Source organism: Canis lupus, chromosome 17, assembly GCF_003254725.2.
Source record: "Canis lupus dingo isolate Sandy chromosome 17, ASM325472v2, whole genome shotgun sequence".
Lineage (NCBI taxonomy): Eukaryota > Metazoa > Chordata > Mammalia > Carnivora > Canidae > Canis > Canis lupus.
The window spans coordinates 27,300,050-27,315,860 of record NC_064259.1 but is presented as its reverse complement, the minus strand read 5'-3'; the positions used below and the strand labels follow the sequence as shown (position 1 = coordinate 27,315,860).

The window sequence follows — 15,811 nt, the reverse complement described above, 5'->3', positions numbered from 1 at the left end:
AAAAATAAATTTACATGGCAAATCAATACATGAAAACCTTCAATCTTAATACTCAAAGCAATACAGTTTATAAAACAATGAGTTTCAATGCTTTACTTCTCAAGTTTTAGAATGATTTAAAATATCTTAACATCCAATATTGATGGTCTTACAGGGAAACAGTTATATACTACTTTTAAGAGTGTTGATTTCTGAAAAGCTATTTGGTGATATATATCAAAATCCTCAGTGTAATTTACCATTTTTTTAAAGATTCCATTTATTTATTCATGAAAGACACAGAAAGAGAGGTAGAGACACAGGCAGAGGGAGAAGCAGGCTCCCTACTGGGATCCTGATGTGGGACTTGATCCTAGGATCCCAGGATCACAATCCTGAGCCAAAGGCAGACGTTCAACCACTGAGCTACCCAGGTGTCCCTGTAATTTACCATTTAAGTTCTAGGAATTTACTGGGAAAATTTCCACTGAAAAGTGCAAAGATTTACCTGTAAACTTGTTTGTTATTCTACCCATTCCTGATAATGGTAAAAAATTAGATCTATCCTAAATATTCAACATTAAATTATGACACATACATACAATGAAAAACAATATTAAAAATGATGCCCTAGATTAAGATGGAATGATGTTTCCATGGAATATATTATTGTGTTTATATCTGTGCCCAAAATTCCTTGTGCCTTTGAGCACAAAATTCTGGTAGAATCAGCACTTGTGAAAGTTTAGTGAGACTCAAAGCAAGTACAAGTACATATGTCTATGACTGAATAAAGAGGAGAACTAACTCTCAAAATGTCCATAATTTCCACTCAAACTAGAACACTCTTTAAACACAGAAAGAAGACAATGGTGTTTTAAGAAATACAAACAACCACACATCCCTCTCATATCCCTTCTTACTTATTTTACTCCTTGTATGAGCCAACTATTTATGCTAAAAATGATATGGAAGGAAAGGAAAAGATAGGGCAACTCATAGTCCCTTTCCTTTCAGTTCTTCCTTAGATATTAGTAAGCCAAAGGTAGAAAGTGTTGTTGGAATGTATGCATACCAAGAAGCAAAATAGAAGCAATTGAGTTTGGTTTATGCAGAGTTTCTACTATCGTGCTAACAATGAAATACATATATATGTACTAACTACAAAATAGGAACTGTATAATTTCAATGACTAGGCATAAGAGTTAAATGCTATTATATCTCTTTTAAAACTAGTCTTGCACAATATAAAGATGAATGCTAAAATTCATGCTAATAATTAAAAATTTTAATTTTTCCTTACTCATAAAGGCATTAAATAGAAAGTAAAAACACAATGACAGATCTAAAGACCACTGAAAATAGGAAAATGTTTTATATTTTAATATTTTTAAAAGATTTCTATTTATTTATTCATGAGAGACAGAGAGAGGGAGAGAGAGAGAGAGGCAGAGACATAGGCAGAGGGAGAAGCAGCCTCCATACAGGGAGCCTGATGTGGGACTTGATCCCGGGACCGGGACTCCAGGATCACACCCTGAGCCAAAGGCAGATGCCCAACCACTGAGCCACCCAGGTGTCCCTATATTTTAATATTTTTGATGGCAATTTTATCTGTTTATTGGACAAAGGGTCCCACATTTTAAAATTTCATTTGGCTCAACAAATTATGTAGCATTCCTGACTGGAAGAAGCTTTTGTTGTTTTTGTTTCTGTTTTTGTTTTTGTGTGTGTGTGTTTGTGTATCTATCTATCTATCTATCTAGATTTGTGTGTGTGTATGTGTGTGTGTGCGCTTTATAGTTTTTGCTCAGTTAGATTATGCTGCCAGGAAGTTTAAGACAGCCTATCAATGGCACTGGCTTCCTTTCGCTATAAGAAATTTAAAAAGGAGATCGTACACTAATACAGTTAAAGAACCACCTTTACCCATATAACCCCCCTTATTTTATAGGTAAAAAGCCTAGAGGAACTAAATGACTTCCAAATAGCAACCCAGTGCCTGAACAGAAATGAATACATAAGAGGTAGAAGGATCCCAGCCCTTTGAAAATGTTTATATTTTGAAGTATTCATTTATAGCAGTAAATGTAGAAGTGAAACAGCTGAATCTTATCTCAACTTTAAGTTAAAACAAAAAAAGAGTTCAATTTTCACCTTTCTATCCATTTTAACAATCTCTGTGCTAGTGAGAATTTATATTACTTTGTACAGCAGGATCAGCGATGCAACAAGGTAGTGGGGCTGGAAGTGGAGTGGAAGGGCTCAGGTCCACCCCAGGTTCATTCAGCTCTTGCCACTTCTGGTTCAAACTGTGTCACTCTCATCATGGTTTATCTGCCTGTGCTGTTCTGCAGCCTGCCTTCCACACCAAACCACCTTTGTTCTTCTGCCAGAAATAACTTCCGTAAGCGCAGATCACTCTCCTCTGCTCCTTGCCACAGACTGAGCTAGCATGAGTGAGAAGCTTCTGGATTGGGACTAAACTGGGCAGCTGCCTGGGAGAGGCTAAGAATCTGTTCACAAACCCAGGATTTGGAAGGAATCTCTCATCTCAATTCAGGAGGGACTTCTGTCTCAGTGAGGTGTACAATCTACCTCAAAGGAGTCAACAATGAGGAACTTCACTCATTTACATTTATACTTATGGCACTAAAGCATTTTCATTCAGCATCTTTTGCTCACAGGACAATTTGCAATTGCTTGCCTCCCAGTAGTTACAATTAGATGCTAATACACTGTGATAATGCTTTTCTTTGAGAGAGGTCACTTGTTGGCCCTCCTCCCATCTCTTTGCCTGTTTGTGACTTTCTGTTTATGCCTCAGGATTTAGTAACTCCAGTATCTTCAACTTCCTGCCTCTCTGCCAATCCACTAATTCATTTTACATATTTTTGCTATTTCTGCAGAGATAATATAAAATCCTAAGTTTACTTTTCTCCTTTTTCCTTTATCATTCCCATGGGCTTCACTGTAAAAAATCACTATCTTTCTGATTAGCCTCTCTATTCTATTCCCATCTCTCTTTTTCCTTCTTTTCGCCTTATTAATTTTTTTAAGTGATGAGGTTTTTTTCAGCACCAGATAGGAGCTTCTTATAGATGCTAAAAGAATATACCACTGTAAGTTCACAAATTCTTGACTCCCATGAGAAACTGTAGCCACAGAGGGATCACTGTGGTTTTAAGTTAGGTGTCATTTCTTTCAGACATAAAAGAACATCAAACGGAGGGAGAGAGAGGCAAGGCAGTAGAAGCAGAGAAACACCTGGAGCCAGTCTTGTTTGAGGAAAACAGAAATTCCAGAGGTGACATAGGAAGTATGAAATTACCTGGAAATCTTAGGCTCAGAATAGATACTGAGGCCTTTGCATGTGAAGCAAAAGATCTGGGGCTTATACTTTTGGAGATGAGAAACCAGCAATGATTTGTAAGAATACAAATTGTTAAGAGTTTTATTTGTTTGTTTTACAGTTTTGTTTATTTATTTATTTGAGAGAGAGAGAGAGACCAAGGAAGCACACAAGCAGGAGGGAGGGGTAGAGGGAGAGGGAGGAGCAGAGGGAGAGTGAGAAGCAGGTTCCCCACTGAGCAAGGAGCCCCACTACAATCTAGGACTCAATCCCAGGACCATGAGATCATGACCTGAGCCTAAGGCAGGTATTTAACAGACTGAGCCACCCAGGCACCCCTGTTAAGAGCTTTTGTTTCCTCCTGATCCAGGAATCTCAATCCTTATTTCTTACTAAAGATCTAGTTTCTCAATTATAAATTTTTGTATATGGGTGTTTTTAGTAACATTATCACCATGTTTAGGGAAGGAATTTGAAGGAAATATTTTGATCTATTCTCAACTTCTTGCTCTTTTAAGGGAAAAAATGCTCAATGAACAATTAGAGTTATATTAAAACCTTACTTGTATTCTGACTTGAATAAACCACTGTAAAAAGAATGAAGATGTATTTTCAAAGAAATCTGGGAAATGTGAATGTAGCCTGTACATGAGATGATACTGAGGAATTTTTATTGTTGTGATGTGTGATAATGGCAAAATTGTTATTTTTTAAAAAAAATCTCTATATCAGTTAGACATCATAATAAAGCTTTTAAATAAGAGGTAAGACACTTGATATCAAAGATATGCTTTAGGGCTCTGTAACTCCCTCCAAAGTTAAAACAGGAGAATCTATGAAATTGAAAAAAATTAATTATAGATCATTTGTTAGTATGATTGGCAGGGGTGCCTATTTTCTACTTTTATATGTTACATAATTTCCAAATGTAAAGTGAAAAAAATAAAACCAAATTCATCTGAAGTAATCAAGGAACTAAATACACAACAAAAATAAATTTTGGCAGCCAGATGAACAAGAAAAACTAGAAATTAAACTTATTTTTAAATGCTTTCTAAAGAGTTAAATAGAGACAGAGTTAGAGACAGATGTTCCAAAATCATTTAAAATGAAGAAAAAAGAAAGAAAGAAAGAAAGAAAGAAAGAAAGAAAGAAAGAAAGAAAGAAAGAAAAGACGATCTTTAAAGTCTCATAAAATTTATTCAGAATTAAGACCCTTGGCAAACATCAAAATAAGCATGATGTGTAGGAGATAATTAATTTCTAGAAGAATAGTCTTTGCTCTTCCCTCACACATTTTCCGAACCCAATCACATTTGATAAGAACCTTGTACTTATTTGCATAGAATCACTAAATGTTAGGCCAGGAGGGTGACTTAGAAATCACTCTTATCTCACCTGTGTTCTATGGGATATTATTTTGAGCTACCATTACAAATCGTCAAGCCCTCAAATTTCAAGGTGAGTAGTTTAACAATATACTCTAATTTCAAATTATGCAGGAGACTGATATTTGTTTTAGAAACCATGCCCTTCTCTGCAAAGCTAATAACCACTAATAATAACCAACAGTGTATACTTGAACACTTCCATCTAAGGAGCTGAAGTAATCACAAACTTCGTTTTGGCCTCAGACATTTCCAAATCATACAAATCTTAGAAATTGCATCACTACTCTACTACCAATCATTCCTATTATTCTACAAATTAATTATGAGTTTGCATATGCTACCTTAATACAAAATGCTTTTGACATATAATTTATTTCTTAGTAAAGGCCAACATCTATGCTGAATATATCTAGTGTCTAATGTGGAACTCTTAAGGAGCTGGCGAACTGCTGCCTGCTGGCCAAATCTGACCGACCATCTGTTTTTGTAGAGAAAGTTTTACTGGAACACAGCCACACATATTCACTTATCTGTTATCTCTGGCTGCTTTTACACTACAATGACAGAGTTGAGTAGTTAACAGAGATTGCAGGACCACAAGCCTAGTAGGTAGCATTCAACTTTCTCTAGGTAAAGTTTACTAAACCCTGGTTTGAAGCATGATTCTCAAAAGCCAATTAAGCCAATTTCACAATTTCACAGACAATTCCTTCCAAAACCACAATACAGAGATACAGATCAATCCTTGTTGAGCTGCATAGATGAGGATAATAATCATACTGATGTGCATTTAAAATGATGACTTTATTAATAAATTTTGCAGGTTTTTAGTTTTACTAAGTAAAATAGCGGCACCAACAAGTTAGCAAGTTAGCAACAATGATTATTTCTAGGAAAATATTTCTATTTGCCCATGATTTCCAGATTTCTACCACAACATTGGTGATAAGTCTAGAAAGACAAAAATAAGTGAGTTCCATAAATCCTTAAATTCTCAATCTGAAGCCTCCTCTATTGCCATAACTATTGTTTCTGAGTCCGAGAGAAAAAAGGAGAGAATAGGAATAGTTCTAAAGGGTATTGTTTATGTCTAGATGAGCAAAAGAACTTGATTTCTGAGATAAAAGCAGAAGAATCAATCTCTTTAACCCTTTTCTCCTGCCCTTATCACTCTTTATGAGCAGTCTTGAACATTATGCTTTGCTCACTGCAGTCCTCTTTAAAATCATATAGGGATACAAGAAAGTCTAAAAACAACTGAAGATATATTTGTCATGGATTTGTTTGCTCAAAGGAAATGGATAAAATCCAGTGATCACAAAATTTATGGTAGACAATTTTCAAATTTCAACCTTAAACTGCCTATGGGGTATGGGATTTCAATAGCATCATGGTGGTTATAAGAAACGTGACCAATGGAGATCCATGAAGGGTATGATTTAATTATAGTAAAGTTGAGTCTGTTTGGGTTTTGGTATTTTTTTTAGAAGACCTGTTATAAATATCTACTAAACTGGCTCTAAGTTACAAACCAAGATTTCCTCTAGAGATAAAGCATCAGTCAAATCTTGTGAAACAGAGTAAGATTCATGAAAGAAAGGTGTACAAATTCCTGATAAAAAGGTGTTTTGTTTTTTTTTAACTTTAAGGATGAGCCATGATGTCTTAAGCATGTCAACAGAACCTAATTCCAAATAGGACTTGTCTAATCAGTGAGTCAATTAATATTGAAGCCATAGTCAGTCATTAATGTTTCTGTAAATAAAAGAATCACAGAGTTCTGGTCATAGAAGTCTTTGGCGCTAACCAGGAAAAGAACCTATGCATTAATCTCATTCTAAATTTATATTTAGAGCCTAAGCACAACAATTATAATGATGGTATACCTCCTAAATCTTTTTTTGAAGAGATGTCTCAAAAACTATACATTATGTTTTCCTGTACTCGTGGCGATTTCCTTAACTAATACACTAAATATTCTTTTTACTACTGCAATGACTAGTTAAACTTTATGAAAAAATATACCCTGGATTTTGCCACTTCAATGCTTTTTACAAGGAAATATCAGTAGACAGTCAACATTTTTTTTTCCAGCAGAAGTAATGTGGATTTCCCAGATGTCCAGAAGTAATGTGGATTTCCCAGATGCCCAGAAACCTACTTTTATTTTGAAATGTGTTATAAAAATCAGGTTTTTTTTGCAAACAAGACATATTGATACATTTTTTAAAGTTTATCTATTGCCTAGTTTATATGGCAAATATATTCTAAATTTGCATAACATATCTAAACAGGGAACTGGTGACTATGGTACTAGCCAGAGGTATTTTATCTGTTTTGAAATAGAAAATTTTAATTTGGAGAAGTAATATTGAATTTTTATTAATTTTATTTTTTGAAAACATCTTTTGTTGGGAAAATATGTGTTTTTAATATACTGGAGATGTTGTGGCAATATATGCCTGCTGGATTTATTTCCTTTTAATCTGCATTTTACTACTAATAGTGATTGATGAAAGACTCTCTTAACAGGTGAAAGATGAGACAATAGTCAATAAAAGAGTTGGAGACAATAAAATCTGGAAACTTATCTTGTGCTCAACTAGCACAGTTTCAACAAGTGATATAAAGAGTGCTGGATATCTTTATGTATTTAAAAATTCAGTGGTGACAGTACTAATGGACTGTCAGCTAGCTGGAAATGTAGAGTCAAATCCTGGCAACAGGAATATGATAGAAGTGAGGGGCACAGAGTTAAGCCCATGGAGCCTATCTCATATGTCAGAGATAAGGTTTTATTTACTGTTGTACATTAAAAAAAAATGTTCAGAAACAACTTGGATTTGAGTTACAGATTGCTGAAGTCTACTTTTAAAAACAATTATCCTTGGAGCACCTGGGTGGCTCAGTCAGGCAGCCAATTCCTGATTTGGGCTCTGATCATTATCTCAGGGTTCTCAGATTGAGCCCTGAGTCAGGCTCTGTGCTCAGTGGGAATCTACTTCAGGATTTTCTCTCCTGTACCCTCCTCCTTGCTCACTCACACTCTCTTTCTAAAATAAATAAATAAACCTTAAAAAAACACACACACAATTATCATGATTAATAAAGCCTGCAGAAGTTTAGTGGGCAGGTAGACGTGTTAAAAGTATAAAGTTTATTTGTGTAATATTGTGAAATGAAAATATTTTTTCTCTTCCATTCTGTAGTTATGTTATATATGAATTATACAAAGACTTAGGCCAGTAATTCTTGAGAACTAACAAACTACAATTTGCTATACAATTAAAAACCATTATTTCAGAAATGAAGCAATCTAAAACTGGAGTGAATTTCATAAAGCCTTCTCTCATGGCAGAAGTATGATGTATATATTCTGCAAGGAGAAAGGAGAAATTTTATCTGAGGTTTGTAAGTGGCTATGGTTTTGCATGTGTTTAATTTTTGTGATTTTTGACCATTAGCATATCCCTATTTTGGCACTTATTACAATCAACAAAACAGTCAAATGACCACAACCTTCTAATAACTAATTGGATTGTTACAAATCATAGAAAGCATCAACTAATTTCACTATTAAGCAAAAGAGCAAATAGCAAAACTACCAGATTTTAAAAAATAAAAATATGCATATTTCATGATGGTAGCAGTATAAGATATTACTCAACTAATGCTAAGGTGTATCACATGAGTAAACATCAGTGATGCTGACAAGTTGTTATGCATCTACCTGCCAATCACCTGAGAATACTAGAGAAGAGAGTGCTGTAGGTAGACCTAACATTTGCCAATACCCTGAAATTTTCATTTTAACCACTTGTGTACAACTTTCCCTTTGCCAAAATATTCACCATCAATGCTAAGGAACTATGAAATTGATTGGATTAACACCTCCCTTTTCCTGCCTTTTTGGTGATAGTGTTAGTGGACTGTCAGCCGGCTGGAAATGAATAGTCAAATCCTGGCAGCAGAAATCTGAAGAAGAAGTGAGGAGCACAGAGTTAAGCCTATTAAGTTAGCTGTGTTTTTTTTGTTTTGTTTTGTTTTTGTTTTTGTTTTTTTTTAATTAATTGAGAAGTGAATGTAATGAGCTTTTGCTTAATTTGGGACATCCTCAATTTTTATCACCTGGATTGTATGTCTCATATTTGGTACACGCAAAAAATATCAGTGGAACAAAAGCAATTATGTTGGCACTTTAACTGTCTAAATATAACCCATTACTCTTACTATTTACCTGAAAAGGATGTGTTACAGGAAAAAGCCATTGATTAGCTCTAGAAATCTTCATTAAAGGAGTCAACACATTTTCAGTTCTTGTGTCAAAAGTAGAATTTCTTTAAGCTCTAACTACATTCTTTGGCAAAGCTTAGTAGGCAGATGCCAAGTCTACATCTGATTCCTATAACTGGAAAAAAAAAACATGGAAAAATACTGCTTTCATTTATCTTGATCAAATATTACTCGTTTTTTACAAAATAAAGTATAATCTCATGCAAAAGGAAAAGTAAAGGACATTGAGAGACTTGTTAGAAACTAGAATTTTAAATAAAAGTAGCTTTAACAACAGGGCACACTAATAAGGAGGATTTAGGACAAGACTCCAAATAACCATCACTGAAGATGTATGGAATGGATTTGATCACATCAAGTAAGTTCTGCTAGTGTAGGCTAATGAATTCACAGAGTATTGGATTTGGGATTGCTGAAAGCTAAGTGGCATAGGGGCTCCAAAGTGCAGGATATAGAAGAATTAAAGAATGTTTAGACTATAGAATTTAAGAATGGCATCAATTTAATAATAAGAATTCTGTCTGGGTGCAGGGTGACCATGTGATTATCAACCAAATAAAGTGAGTCAGTTTTTTCTGGGCAAAGTCTTACTCTCTCATTTCCAGAGATATATACATATTCATACATATATAATATGTAATATTATATACACATGAAAGATAAATTAATTGAGAAGTATATATACTTGAGATATATAAAGATAAAATTAATATATAAATATGTATATAAAAGATAAATTTCATTTGGGATTAGTCTGATATTTGGGGGCTTCACTGTCCCATGGGTATGCTGGGTCATAAATTATCTATACAATCCTGATAAAACACAAAAGTAGTCCTCAAATTATAAAGGACTCTACTCTCAGTGATCTAGTCAGGTTCCAAGCTGAGAGTGGAGGGCCATTTAGTGGTACTTTTCTAGAGTACTCAAATGAGCTTTTAATTATATCTTATTCTCACAAACATGACAACATCAGAAAAATGAGGCACAGCTTATTTAGTAATCTTGATTGGTTAAAGACATGGTAGTAGATGTTTTGCTACATTATTATTTTTTATATCTGGTACAACCACCTTTACAAGGAGAAGAAAATATGTTCTCCACCTGGGACTAATGCTAGAACCAAAAATTTACCGGGACTCAGACTTCAGCGTGAACTCAATTACAATTGTTCCCATATAGAACTATTCTCATCTTACCTACTTTTCTTTGTTTAGAGCAATTGGTTTTGAATTGGTTTTAAACTAATTATCTTTTAAAATATATTTCAATAATATAAAAGGGGTTCTGTCTGGCATTGAGATCCAGCAGTGTTATGGGCAGAATCATGGATTTATAACAGTATAGGCATTTGTTCCTACTCAGAGCCCTGCTTTGGAGATTCTTGAAAGTAGCAGTAACTTCAACATTATTGTCAAAAATATGTTCTCTAAGATCTCTCAAACAAAGAAGGATCAGAGTATTCTACATATCATGAGTAATTTGAAAACAGCAAGTTCAGGAATGGTAAATGTTAAGATCCATCATTAACTATTGTCTGGGGGTAGAGAGAGATTATCGATTAGACATGCCTACCCATTAACTTTCAACATTGTATTTCACGCATTTACTTCAACACTGTATTTTTTATTTACCAAACTTATTCCATAGTTAGAAGTGTTAATGTATTACGCCTCATTGAGTATAAAGAGCATCTACATGATATTTCAAAGTCTTTTTAAAAATTTACACTCTTGGGATCCCTGGGTGGCTCAGCGGTTTGGCACCTGCCTTTGGTGGAGGGTGCGATCCCGGGGTCCTGGGATCGAGTCCCACGTCAGGCTCCCTGCATGGAGACTGCTTCTCCCTCTGCCTGTGTCTCTGCCTCTCTCTCTCTCTTTCTCGCTCTCTCTCTTTCTCGCTCTCTCTCTTTCTGTGTCTCTCATGAATAAATAAATAAAACCTTAAAAATAAATTAAAATAAATTAAAATATACACCCTTACCTCTATCAAGCAATATTGTAGCCAAATACTAGGAGAGCAGCCTATGGATTGGACATTTTCCTTCTGTTCAGATTTACATTTTTAAAGATTAACAGCTTAGTTAAATTTATCATCCCAAGAAAGTCCTTACTAAGTATGAAGAATTGCTTAAAGCATAGAATGCTTAGTTATAAGAATAAAAATCTCTGTAGAACAGAAATTGAATGGAGAGGGTTTCTTTCCAATATCAGACTTCCAGAAAAACTTAATGATTGAAAATGGGGGATTTATATGGAAATCATTAGGATACTTTGAACTCAGGATTATGAAACTCCACAAATTTGTTCTTGTAAACTTCTAGCACAAGCCACTGTGATATATGATTTAAAGGTAAAAACTTTACTAATTTCTTAGACTTTTAAAGTTAGAAATTCACAATCATCAAACTGAATTTCTCTTGATTCAAAAATGCTTCCTGCCTATTTGAAAAAGAAGCATTTTTCCTCTTCTTGGCCACAGCTAACACTTTCTATTTTGGAGCATTCTAAGTAATTTAAAGTTGTTCCTCCTGTCGCTCCTAAACTCACCGTCTCTACTCTTGTCCACAGGAGTAATACAAAACTGGTGCTTTATCTCTTCCATATGACAATATAAATATTTAAGGCAATTCCCTCATTGTTTTCAATGTCATTTTGCATATCACATAAATTATAGAGACTTCCCCTTGTGATCACCATGTGAAGGCCACATACTAGTTGGTCAGTGTCCTTATTTACAAATTCTACATCATATTATTAGCCCAAAATAATCTTATGATTAACAAAACCACGATCAGTTTTTCATTTAAACTGTTACCATGGCAAGCCTTCGTTACTTTTCATTTGAGAAGCTATTTGAATGTGAACATTTGTATCTGTTACATTTAATTGTCATTACCTACCTTATCCACAGTCCCTGCTGAGCTGACTCTGGACCACGTGATTCCAATTCCTGACCACAATCAATTGCACCTACCCAAAAGCAGACTTCTTATTGAATATTCAAGGACAGGTCTCTGGTGACCTGTATTAAAAAGATGAAAAAAGCTGATTAGTCATTGCCAGAATTAAAACAGACAATATATCTCAGAGTATGATATGAATATCAATGGTACCATACAAAATTAGTTTAGGTGAGATATGTGTGTGTGTGTGTGTGTGTGTATGATTATATATGATTATATATATGATTATATATATGATTTAAACAAAGAATGTTAAACATGTTTGCTTATGTATGTATTAGTAAAAACAAGCACATCAAACCCATTATTTTATTCACAGTGATGGCTTGGACCAAGTTAAGAAAAAAAAAAGGTATCAATTTAAAGTTGGCTTAAGGAAAAAAATACTAATAAAAGAGCCCTAATAAAAATAATGAATGGAACCTATTTTGAAGCCAATTCCTTTTGAGATCAGCTTTATTACAAAATACATCTAGCCACCCTTCCCAACAATATACACATTCAGATTTTATAATCATGTGTTCCATATCTTTGGGCAATGAGATTTATAGAAAAAAAAAGGAAACTAACAATTATTGGTGCATATTTTCTTTAGACAAAGTCCCACTCCTTACAGATTAGCTACAGCGAAGCCTCCCCAATCTACCATCTGTTAAACTTCCTAATTTGATGTCTGTGTTACCATGGCTGTTTCTTTTTAATTCCCCTTTTTGGAGATTTAGAATCATGTGTATTTTGTTGACTCTCCAGGAGTCTATGAATATATGTGCATAGTTTCTGCAGTAGAGTGCTATTATTTTTTAATCAAACAAAAGATTGTAGTTGAAATTCTGTTATCACTATACAATTGATTTCTTCATATAAAGGAGATAGGTAAAGGTGAAGATAGAGCAGGGACACCTAGGTGGCTCAGCGGTTGAGTGTCTCTTGCCTGCCTCTGTCTCTTGTGAATAAATAAATAAAAAGAAAAGAAATAGCAAAAGACCTAGGAAGAAGAATCCTTGGTGAATCATGGACATCACAAAAGACATTAAAAACTCAGTCATGGGGACGCCTGGGTGGCTCAGTGATTGAGCATCTGCCTTCAGCTTACGGCATGATCCTGGAGACCCGGAATCAAGTCCCACATCGGGGTCCCTGCAGGGAACCTGCTTCTCCCTCTGCCTATGTCTCTGCCCCTCTCTGTGTCCTCTCGTGAATAAATAAATAAAAATCTTAAACAAAAAAAAACCTCAGTCATGGCCTCTTTAAAAAATGAAACTCCATCACCTTTCTGTGATGAGGAAATGTGGAACAAAGTAAAGAAATAGGCTTAGGATAAGGCATATGTGAAATTCAAATACAGCTCCACCAGTTACTACCTAAATGAACTGAAGTGTATCATTTGCCATTCTTGTCAATGAAATGCAGACCTGCATGTCAAGTGCCACAGGCAAAGTAAATCCATCCAGTAACTACTATCAACAACACTGTATTATTTTCAATTCAGAAAAACATTGATGTCAGATTTTGAGAATAAATTTTCATGAGTCATAGAAAGCATTATTTTTTACTAGCATTCCTTCTTAATAATCAGAAAGACAAAAACACTATTTAGTGGAATTCACTTTATGATAAAGCTTATGGATGCTCCAAAAGTTAGAGAATTCTAGGATGTTCTATTCCATTGTTTCCATATATAAAACCTTATAATCTGTATTATTAGTTTAATACTGAAGTTATTATTTCCATCTGAAAAAATATTATTTTTTAATTGGAAAAAGACTACTATTTTAAAAAGTCGTTACCCTGGTAAAAAGTTACTTTGATTAAAATGAGATTAATTAAAACTGTCGTAATTCTAATTGATGGGAATTCATAGTTACAAAATTATAAGGTACGTATATCTAAGGTAATCTTTCTGAGTATAATATAAAATTGGACTAGTTTTATTTCTCTCCAATTAAATCCAAACCTCTTTAGGGCATTTAGTTTAAGATATCTGAATGACAGTTGTTAGCTTTTTATTTTAATAATTTTCGCCATTAGTCTCTACCTATTATGCAATTTCAGAGTTAATGTCAATGAAATAATTTATACTCAAATGCACTTAAGAAGGGAAAATAATGCAGCAATAAAATTTTAATTTGTGTTCCTTATAGGCTAATACACAAGGAAAATTTGATAAAGAGAATGACAAGGAGTAAAATATGATATTGTTTTAAATATAGGAAGAGAACTGGATTTTTTTTTTTAAGGTTTCCTTCTAATTAGATATTGTCACTATAGTAGACGAGTTAAGTTTAGAGTGTGTCCCTCTGCAGAGTAGGAGTGTGAAATGGAAGCGCAATTTCAAGGGAGTGCAATATAATTAGAAAATCCTTGGTGAATCGTTGACATCAGGAAAGACATTAAAAATCCAGTCATGGCCCTTTTAAAAAATCAAACTCCATTAAATGGAAACCCTGAGAAAAATCAGTGAACTCAGTCACACAGGTAAAATAAGGAGATTGAAGTGGTCAATACTTCAGAGCCCTATGTGCTCAGCTATCTATGATTTGTTTTAGGAACAGTGACCCTGCAGATTGAAAGCCGGATACTGCTGCGTATATAGCTCCTTACTGTGTGGTATTTAACAAGGAGCTGCGCAACCAGAAGCCATGCTTGAAGATGGATTACTCCTCACACCATGCAGCTGGCTGACACTGCTCCTACAGAGTACATGCAGTATACATAGTACAGAGAATAGACTATCAACAGTATATAGAATCTAGTGCATAGAGTATCAGTAATTCAACCATGTGAAAACATAAACTGTTAAGTCATCTCAGATCATCCCACTTTTCTGTTTAAAATTCTTTGATGGTTTTGTTATCACTCAAAATAAAAGCCCAAGTTTTTCCAGTGATCTGCAATGCTACAATAGGTCCCTATCAGCTTCTCTGATCTCATCCCCTACCATTCTTCCCTTGATTGTTCTGTGTCAGCCACACTGGCATTATTCTGGAAACTCTAAAGAGGAGCTTGTGCCTTAGGACCTTTCCATGTGTTTTCCCTTTCACCTGGAATGTTCCTTTTCCCAAACAGCCATATGGCTTGCTCCCTTACCTCAGGCTCAAGTATAACCCAACCAGCTTGGCCACCTCACTAAAAATTAAGCAGCCCAATGGCCAGTTTCCTCCTTTCTTGCTTCACTTTTCTCCATGCCACTTCATGGCATTTATCACTTCTAACATACTGTATCTTTTACATATTTAATTTGGTCATTGAATGTCCTCCCCTCACCAGAATTAAAGCTCTATCATGGTCTAGATGCCTACAAGGGAAACTGGAATAAGGTAAGCCCTCAATAAATACTTGTCGAAAAGTAACTGAAGAATGAATGAATAAAAATATTCGTTTATCTTTTGGTCACATCTCTTGTTATAGGAAATGCAAAGAGTGCTTTTTTTTAATGTTCAGGATAACCAAGACATAGATTCTTTCTTCAAGATACTTGTGATCCAGTAGAAGAAACTAATTATCTTTATAAAAAACATTAATATAGAGAATGCTAAGTATTTGAAGGCTGATGAGGTCAACAAGACAGAAAAAAAAACATTGTATCCAGCTAAACAAATCAGGCAAGCTTCATGGAAGAGATGACATTTGAAATGGTTTTTAAAAATAAAAAGAATTCAAGTATGCCCATATAAAAGGATGGAGAGAATAGAAGACTATAAACAAAGGTTCAAGTCTATGTGGTCACTGAGCACAAGTAACATTAAACTTTACTGTTTAGCTGCAATATTAGACATATAAAGACAAACACAAAAGAAGACAAAAGGTACAAACTGAACATTCCCATCAAAG

At 34.5% G+C, this 15,811-nt stretch overlaps 1 long non-coding RNA gene across 2 annotated transcripts in view; it reads right to left on the bottom strand.

Moving 5' to 3' along the window:
- Positions 1 to 15,811, bottom strand: part of LOC112664537 (uncharacterized) — a 71,677-nt gene that overhangs the window by 14,018 nt on the left and 41,848 nt on the right. Inside the window, exons 5-6 of one of the 2 annotated variants that reach the window (XR_007402862.1) lie at positions 11,918 to 12,039; positions 8,960 to 9,130 (exon numbers count right to left, since the gene is read on the bottom strand). This is a non-coding gene — a long non-coding RNA (uncharacterized LOC112664537). The remainder of the gene's footprint in view (positions 1 to 8,959; positions 9,131 to 11,917; positions 12,040 to 15,811) is intronic. The other variant, XR_007402863.1, reaches the window with a different exon arrangement.